Source organism: Cucurbita moschata, unplaced genomic scaffold (assembly GCF_002738365.1).
Source record: "Cucurbita moschata cultivar Rifu unplaced genomic scaffold, Cmos_1.0 Cmo_Scf00076, whole genome shotgun sequence".
Taxonomy (NCBI): domain Eukaryota; kingdom Viridiplantae; phylum Streptophyta; class Magnoliopsida; order Cucurbitales; family Cucurbitaceae; genus Cucurbita; species Cucurbita moschata.
Window position 1 is genome coordinate 348,049 of NW_019268592.1, and position 8,948 is coordinate 356,996.

Below are 8,948 nucleotides of genomic sequence, written 5' to 3' on the forward strand. Positions count from 1 at the left end.
TGAGAACTTGATAGTAATAATGAAATCAATAATTTTATTCGTTAAATTAGAAAATCAACTTACTGTAGGAGAAGGTATTGTCAAATTTGAATGGATATTTGTTGATTTTGGTATACTTCCAATACCATTAGAGGCTTCCTCGGTTAGGTCAATCTACGAAAATTTCAATTAAAATATATATGGAATAAACTCATGAATGTGAAATTTATATAACTTAATTTTAAAAAATGTACCTGTTTCTTCATAAAACTTGAAAACATTGATTTCATTTCCATCATTTCTTCCCCCATCTTCAAATATTCTTTCTCAACAGTCATGTATCTATTTTCTTGTTGAGACAAGAGAGACAATTTTGAACGAGTCACTCCAAATCCAAGTCCTCTTACATGCCCACGATCCGGTCCAAGAACTTTACTCAAGGCATCATCAACAATATTATTTGATGAAGTTTTTGTCTCAATCTCGGCTTGTTCAATGCGCTCCTACATTTAAAAAATGTCAATTGTCCATAATTGCTTCACACATCTTATAAGTTAAGAGACATGATCAAAAACATCTCAACAGAATCAGTTGTTTATTCAATGTGCTCCTACTAATAAAAAACCACTTCAACTGCCCATTTCATTTACATTATAAATAAGAGACACCAACAAACACAATACTTCCAAACTTTTCACATATCCAATGAAGTATAAAAAAAAGAGTCATTTTCAAACAAGTTTAACACATGTTATAAGAAAAAAAAAATCAAATCAAGTACTTTTTTCAAAAGTCTCCACCCCCACCCCTACCCTCACCCCACCACCACCACCACATACGCTCAATCTTATGATAAGTAATTATATTTTGTTCAACCGCTCATACCAATAGGAAACCACTTCAACCGCCCCTTTCACATACTTCATAAACAAAGGATATCAATAAACATAATACTTGCAAACTTAAAAATAAGTAATTTTCAAATATGTTTAACATACGAGTGTCTCAGCAACTTGTGAATTCACCGGTTGTCCATCTTTCTTTGTGTGAGCCTTTGTCCATAACATAATCCTTGATATCGAAGTTGGATCCGAAGAACTTTTCTTCTGCAAAATGAAATAAATATACTAAATTCACACATATAACATGAGAGTAGAATAAAACTACAATATTGATATTTACCATCTCTTCAGCCAGACGGGCATATCTTTTCCTACTGCATGTATGTGGGAGTTGTCTCTTCTTCATGGCTTTAAACTTTTCACTTTTCAACTACTCAATAGGACAACATATGTTCTTGTTATATCGAAGTATATAATAATTTCAAAAATATCATGGGTAAGTTTTTCGATATATAAATATTCATTACCATGAAATTTGCACTAGTTTTTTCTTTGACAAAGTCCATCCAATCATCTACCGATTGCAAATTATCTGTGCAGTAGAGCTTCTTTTGTTGGGGCATTGCGAATTTGTTTTACCATACGAGATTTTTCAGCCCTCTATAATCTACCCATTTGTTGAAAAAGAAACTTTTTCTGCCAATAGTTGTTCACAATGTACCTTGACTGAAGAACCAAATAGTTAGAAGTAATATTATACAAATGATTATTAAAACTAGATAAATGAATTAAAATAACTTCATATAGACTTCCATAACACTAATTTTAGCCTTGTAGGTAATTTCTTCCAATTCTCTAATGTCACAGGTACAACCTCCCTTACAAGTGGACCAACAAAAGAAGCCAATCCTACTGATTCATCCCCTATGGGTTGTCCATATTCATTAAAAACAAGTTTCACTCTAGATTGTCCATCGACAGCTATTGTCTTCATCTTTGTAGGGCCTCTTTTTCTTTTTGATAGTGTTATTGTTTCAAGGGGGTTTCCACTAATTATATGATCTTCTTTTTCAGTTCTATTTTCATTACAAACTTCAAATTGCCTACTGGTTGCTAATCTTGTGTGAGCAGCTGGGGAGTCTAATGTAGGAATTGAAATATGATTAGGTTTCAATGTCTTCCCATTACCGTTAGGTGAAAAGGGTTCAGGGAGGGCAATAATAGGAGATATGTGGTTAGGTATAGGTGATTTTTCTCCTTCAACCCTTTCAACTTGTAATTTGTGGTCATGCAACATTTCATTACTACAAATCTTTCTACGTCTACATTTTCTAAGTAGAGTAATATCAATATCCCCCGTACTTTTTTCAAAATGTTTAGTATGATGAGACATTTTTCTTCGAGTGACTTTTAAACAACCGATATCTTCTTTGTGTCCTAAAGTTTGAGGTGGTACCTTATCTCCCTCCATTCGAACCTGAAACCAAAATTAATAGATAATCATTATGCATGAAATGAAAATAAAATCAAGAATGCAATTACACACCAATCACAAAAGGATCATCACAAAATAAAAATTATATATGAAGTATAATATGTTCACAAAAAATATTTATACAATGTCCCAAATTGTTCATCAAATAAAAACGCCCTCGCAATCTTCTCTTGCATAAGTGATCTCATCATTTTCATCAATGTCTTCCAATGTACTTAGAATTTGTTCATTGATAACCATCGTACCATTATATTCATGATCGTACATATCAAAGTCATGAAATCCTCTATGTGGTCCTTTTAATAAGACATACCAATTTGAGGTATCATTTTCTCTAACATAAAACACCTGTTTGGCTTGTGAGGCCAAGATGAAAGGCTCACGTACAAATATGCTTTGACTTTGATGTAAGTTAGCAAGAGTGAACCCTTCCTCAATTCTTACTCCATTACGAACATTTGCCCAATCACATTTAAAAATTGGAAGTTGGTAGGCATAATAATCTAACAAGATAATTTCTTGTAAGACCCCATAGTATGCAACTACGTCCATAACTTGCGATTTATCCTTTGCATTAGATCTACATAATGTAGCTGCATCTACAGAAACACCACTATTTTAGGTTGATTTTTCCAAACTCTTTATCTGAAATCGTTGTCCATTAATGATGTACCCTGTGTAAGACATTGCACATTTTCTTGGTCCTTTAGCAAGCCATTTTAACAAGTCAGAGTAAACTACATTGGATGAATCTATTTGAATCTGCTAAGAACAAAAATAACTACTTGTTAGATAGACTGTGTTGTAGTTTTGTATCTTCAATGGTTCATGGAATAGTATGCTACAATACCTTAGATTTTAACCGTGATGGAAATTATTCACTGGATAAACAGTTCCACCACTGCTGTGTTGAACAAGACATATCGATGTGCATTTTCTAGTACATCATCGGATAATGTAATCGAAGTCCCAGCTGATATAGGACGACCTTCTAGAATGACATCATTTTCATATTTTTGATCATGATGTTCATTATGTGCAACTTCAATCGAGTGTTTAAAATACCTTTTTGAAAAGTCTACACATTCATCCGCTACACAGCACACTGCAATGCACCCTTCTGGTCGTGCTTTGTTTCGTGCATAACTTTTCAATACCTTCATATATCTAAATGAGACATAAAGATTATGAAGATGACCACAATTATTACCAACTTGATATTAAGAAGCAAATAATTCACCTTTTAAATGGGTACATCCAGCGATATTGAACAGGACCACATATACGAGCTTCACGTCCCAAATGGATAACCAAGTGCATCATTATATCAAAGAATGAAGGTGGAAAGTACCGTTCAAGAAGGCAAAAAATGTCCACTACCTCTTTTTCAATGTGTAACATAATTTCTCTATCAATGACACGTTGGCATAGTCTATTAAAGTATGAACATAGCCTATATATTGCATGTCTTGGACCTTTCGGGAGCAAGCATCTAAGCACCACAGATAAAAGTTGTTGCATCAATACATGACAATCATGAGACTTCAATCCCATCACTTTGCAATCTTGTAATGATACACACTTTGAAATGTTGGAACTGTATCCATCAGGCAACTTTAGCTTATACAACTTTGAACAAAATAATTTCTTCTCAAACTTCGACAATGTATGTGGAGCAGGAGGTAGGTAAGTTCGACCACCTCGCTCTTGAGGATATAGGTCTGGCCGAATTTTCAAAAGTTGTAAATCATTTCTTGCATTAATTCCATCTTTTGACTTTCCATTTATATCTAATACTGTACCTACAATACTCTCACATACATTCTTTTCTACATGTATGACATCCAAGTTGTGGTGTATTGGTAATTCCTACACAATAAATTACATTTCAAATGGTCAGTGGCCAAAGTTTGAAACTTAATAACTTGAAACTCAATAAAATACACCATAAATTTAGAGCTTGTCAACCTTCCAATATGGTAGATCGAAGAAAATGGATCGCTTCTTCCACCTTTGACTTGTGCATTGTTTCTTGCTCTTTCTTTTTAAGCTTTCACATTTTCCCCAACAATTTTCAAAGTCTTAAAGTTTGGTATAAATTGCACTACTTGTTGCAATTTTGGGAGGTAATTCTTCTTCTATTTTCCCATCAAACCATGTTTTTTTTCCTTCGATATGGATGCAACTTTGACAGGAATCGTCTATGACCCATATATGAATACTTTTTTCCATTCTTCAACCAAAGAGACCGAGTATTATCTCCACAAATTGGACAAGCGTATTTACCTTTTGTGGTGCATCCAGCAGGATTTCCATATGCAGGAAAATCATTTATAGTCCACATGAGAATTGCTCTTAAATTGAAATATGTTTTACTTACAATATCATAGGCTTGTACTCCTTTCCATAGATGTTATAAATCTTCCACAAGAGGTTGTAAGTAGACATCAATATCGTTTCCTGGTTGTCTAGGGCCAGAAATCAACAACGTTAACATTATATTTTCCTTTTTCATACATAACCAAGGAGGCAAGTTATACGTAACAAGCATGACTGGCCAACTGCTCATGTTGGAGAATGGATTAAAACCATCTGTAGCAAGGCCTAACCTAAGATTACGAGAGTCCATGGCAAACTCAGGCCACTTTTTATCAATCAACTCCCATGCAACAAAATCAACTGGATGTCGAATCTTTCCATCAGTACTTTTATGTTGAGAATGCCATCGTGAACTTTCACCCACTTCATATATTTTAAACATTCGTTTAAGTCGCGGAATGATAGGAAAGTATCTTAATACTTTAGCAGGTATACCTTGCTTGATTGCATTCGTTTGTCTATCAATCTTCCACCTTGAAGTATTACATTCAGGGCAACTTTCTAACTTTTCTTTCTCATTTCTAAATAGACAACAATCGTTTACACATGCATGGATTTTTTGGTAGCCTAAGTCAAATTCCATGAACAATTTTCGAACTTCATAAATAGATCTTGGAATGACATTATCAATTGGAAGCATGTCATACAAAAGTTCCAGAAGGCTTGTGAAACTAGCATCTGACCAACCATTATATGTCTTAAGTTTATACAATGCCACAGCTGATGATATCTTTGTATATTTTGTACATCCAGTGTACAATGGAGTGTTTGCCTCTTGGATATTGTGAGAAATATTTTTGTCTTTCCTTGATGTAAAAGAATCATTCTTGTCCTCCTCTCCAATACATGTGCTCTTATATAAGATGGTTGCTTCCAACATAAGAGCATCATCAACTTCTTTTTCAACATCATCCTCCTCACATACTTCTCCGTGATGATACCAAACATTATATGTAGGGTCCATTCCCTTAATGATTAGGTGTTCATATATGGTTTGGATATCATAATGTCTCATATTCCTACACTCTTTACATGGACATAGAAACTTTTTGGCATCCAGCTTCCTTTTCTTCATTTCTTGTAGAAATTTTCATGCTCCTTCCATGTACTCATCGGTAGCACTATTAGACAAAGTCAATTTTGATAAGTATATGTGTCTTAAAAATAAAGTGTATTGATACTTATATTCTCATACCGATTCAAATACAACCAATCTTTGTTGAACATTTTGAAGTCTCTGGTATGCTTAATTGGATGATCAATTTGACCGTCGATAACTTGATTCACAATCACTATTTAAGAAAATAAGATATCGATAACTCTAGTATATTTGTATTATCTTTAAAGTTGGAGCATAATATATATATATATATATATAGATAGATAGATAGATATATGATAATAAAGAGCGTAAAAATGTAGTGTAACAAGTACATTCAAATCTTTCTAAAAATAAGACGACAGTGAGAATAAGGTAACTTACCGTTAGTTATCTGTTCAACACCTTTAATTTCAATCAGTTCGCTAAACCTTAAACCACCCTTTGTTGGCACTTTGTGTAATGCCTATGGCAAAATTAAAAGAATGAAAACAAATTAAGACGCTCAAATTGAATTATTTTTCTAATTTCCATAATTATCTTGCAAGATTCAATATACGCTTACAATATTACTTATTCTACTAGAAATTTCACTCATATATCACTAGAAAGCTACAAATATTTTTCTTACAAGAGGATATATCTATTTTGTAGCAGAATAATCATTGATGGAGTAGTGTGTGTTTATCGGCTCCAAATATATATTAGTATAAGTATGTGTTTTTTCCCTCAAAATGTTGCTACTCTAGTGATGTCGAGTGAAAAGTCACCGTAACAACAAATTTCAGCAGCAAAAAAAATTAAATATGGAGTATGCGTTTATATACATTAGTATGGTCATTACAGCAGCAAAAAAAACTCACTCATACACTCATACATCATTAGATTGAGAGGACAAATTACTATAACACATTGCAGTAGCAAAAAAAATTCATTCATACACTCATACATCACTAGATTGAGAGGAAAAATTATTATAAGACCTCAATCCCCAATCCAAACCTCATAATACTAAACAAAATCTAAAAAAGAAGGAAAATAGAAAGAGAGGGGGATGAAAACTGGCATAAGATTTTAAACCAACCGGGGATGAAAACTACATGGGCATAAGATTTTAAACCAACCGGGGATGAAAACTACATGGGCATAAGATTTTAAACTAACCCATACCTAAGAACCCGTTCACTGCTTGCCGAAATAGTGGGAGAGTGATTTTTGCTGAGATAGTCTTGCCGAAATAGGTGGGAGAGAGTTGCAAGGTCTTCCCGAAATAAGGGAGAGAGTTGTTTGCTCGTGCCGAAATAGGTGGGAGAGGGAGAGACTTCTCTACTAAAATAGTGTTGTACGCCAGTGAGAGAGAAGGGAGATGATTTCTTTGTCAAGACAGTGTTGCCGGCAGTGAGAGAGGGTTGAGGGATGAGGGAGATGGTTTCTTAGACAGTGTTGCTGAGAGAGGAGAGGGTTGAGGGAGGTGGTTTCTGTGTTGCGGAGAGAGGAATCCTAAAACTGTCTTTTGACAAGAAAGAATCCATTGTTCGCTTTCATTCAAGGATATGGAATTCTACTAAAAAAAATTACTCAACCGAATGAAAAAAAAAATACTTTCAATAGTACTCTGTATACATTTAATTCACAAAAACTTTGTTATCAAAATGGATTCTAGAGCATCCAAATTTGTTTTAGAAAAGGATGTGAAGAATCTCATATCTAAACAAATTTTTGCTATATGGCAAGCAATTTTATCTTGATTCGATTTTCAAATTTTTCCCATAAAGGGATCGAAAATCCCTTGACAGACTACCTCTCAAGAGGGTTCTTACTCTAAAAAAATATCCTGAATTTCGTCCTAATTGTTAACGACATTGACAAATATCTTCAAATTCCTGAATTTCGTCCTAATTGTTAACGACATTGACAGATGATTCTTGAGGTGTTACTCTAGGATTTAAAATCCAATCCAATTTTTCTTCTATTTTGGCTATTACAACCTCTTCTCTTGAAACCCTTTTCGTAAATATGTCGAGATTAGTACTAGTATTGACTCATTAATCTTTGGTACAGAGCTGCTTGCACTTTCTTGCTGAATACCAGATTTATTCGAGATTTTTCCCTCAATACTCTCAAGTTAAGTAGTGATCGTGGATAAAATCTTATTTGAATAATTGTTTTGATGCTGGATATTTTTGATATCTTTTAAAAGGATTGACTTTGACCTTTTTCTCTGTAGTAGTTGTCAAATTCAACTTCTTCCAACTTCTTGTGGTAGTCTTCCAGCTCCTCTAAGTCAAGGTGCATATCTGCAAAATATTTTCTTCCGACCATTCAAAGAATGATATATTTTCTTCTATGGCTTCCATATGAGAATACCACTGAGCTCTTAATTCATATCACTCATCTTCTTTGTAGGTTTGAAAGAAAACGTTTCTTTTTGAAGAGTTGGTAAATTATATGAAATCTGCTCTTAATAATTCCTTGTCTATTTGGAAATCAGCTTTAATAACATTAAGCTGACTTTCGTAGACAGATTGAGTATCCATATCAGTATGGATTGGAGATTTTGAGCCATCTTCGTAGTGTATTAACGCCCTCCTTTGATCATAACTGACTTCTTTTACCTTTAAGGGTCATATATTGAGTTTGGAACTCCTGAAGTATTCGGTCTGGAACTCGGGAATTCTCTTACTTTCTAATCTGACGAAGGTTCTTCGCTGAATTTTATTTCAATGCTTCCGTCGTCATGTTCAATGATTTGGACATGTGGAAGATTTGCATCTTCTATTTTTCAAAGATTATTTATGCTTATTTGATCCCAATAAAGAGTTTTTGGAACAGTTACGAAAGACTTTCTAATATTTGCCTCTATGAGCATAATTGATCCCTTTGGCGAGGATCTTAATGTTCTTGGAGAAATATTTGTATTCATGAGCTTTTAATAAATTCTGAATATGACGACCGAAGAATGGGTTTCAGCTTGATATTCAAGTTTTTTGACTGTAAGTTTAGACTGATAATATGTGTGGGTAGTTCAGTGACAAAGTAAAATTTAGATAGCAATTGAAATAGACTGGTCCATTTTCTAAATTAGATTGAACCATTCCCAGTAAAGAATTTGAGAAGTCTTCATGTCTCTTATCTCGAAGGGAGATAAGAACTG

General features: G+C 33.8%; 1 long non-coding RNA gene across 1 annotated transcript; it reads right to left on the reverse strand.

Annotated features, from left to right (window-relative positions):
* Positions 1 to 357: 357 nt before the first annotated feature.
* Positions 358 to 7,281, reverse strand: LOC111438520. The gene is made up of 3 exons (XR_002709680.1): positions 6,959 to 7,281; positions 978 to 1,085; positions 358 to 482 (listed from the first exon to the last, which is right to left on the reverse strand). It is a non-coding gene; the product is annotated as an uncharacterized LOC111438520 (long non-coding RNA).
* Positions 7,282 to 8,948: the final 1,667 nt, after the last annotated feature.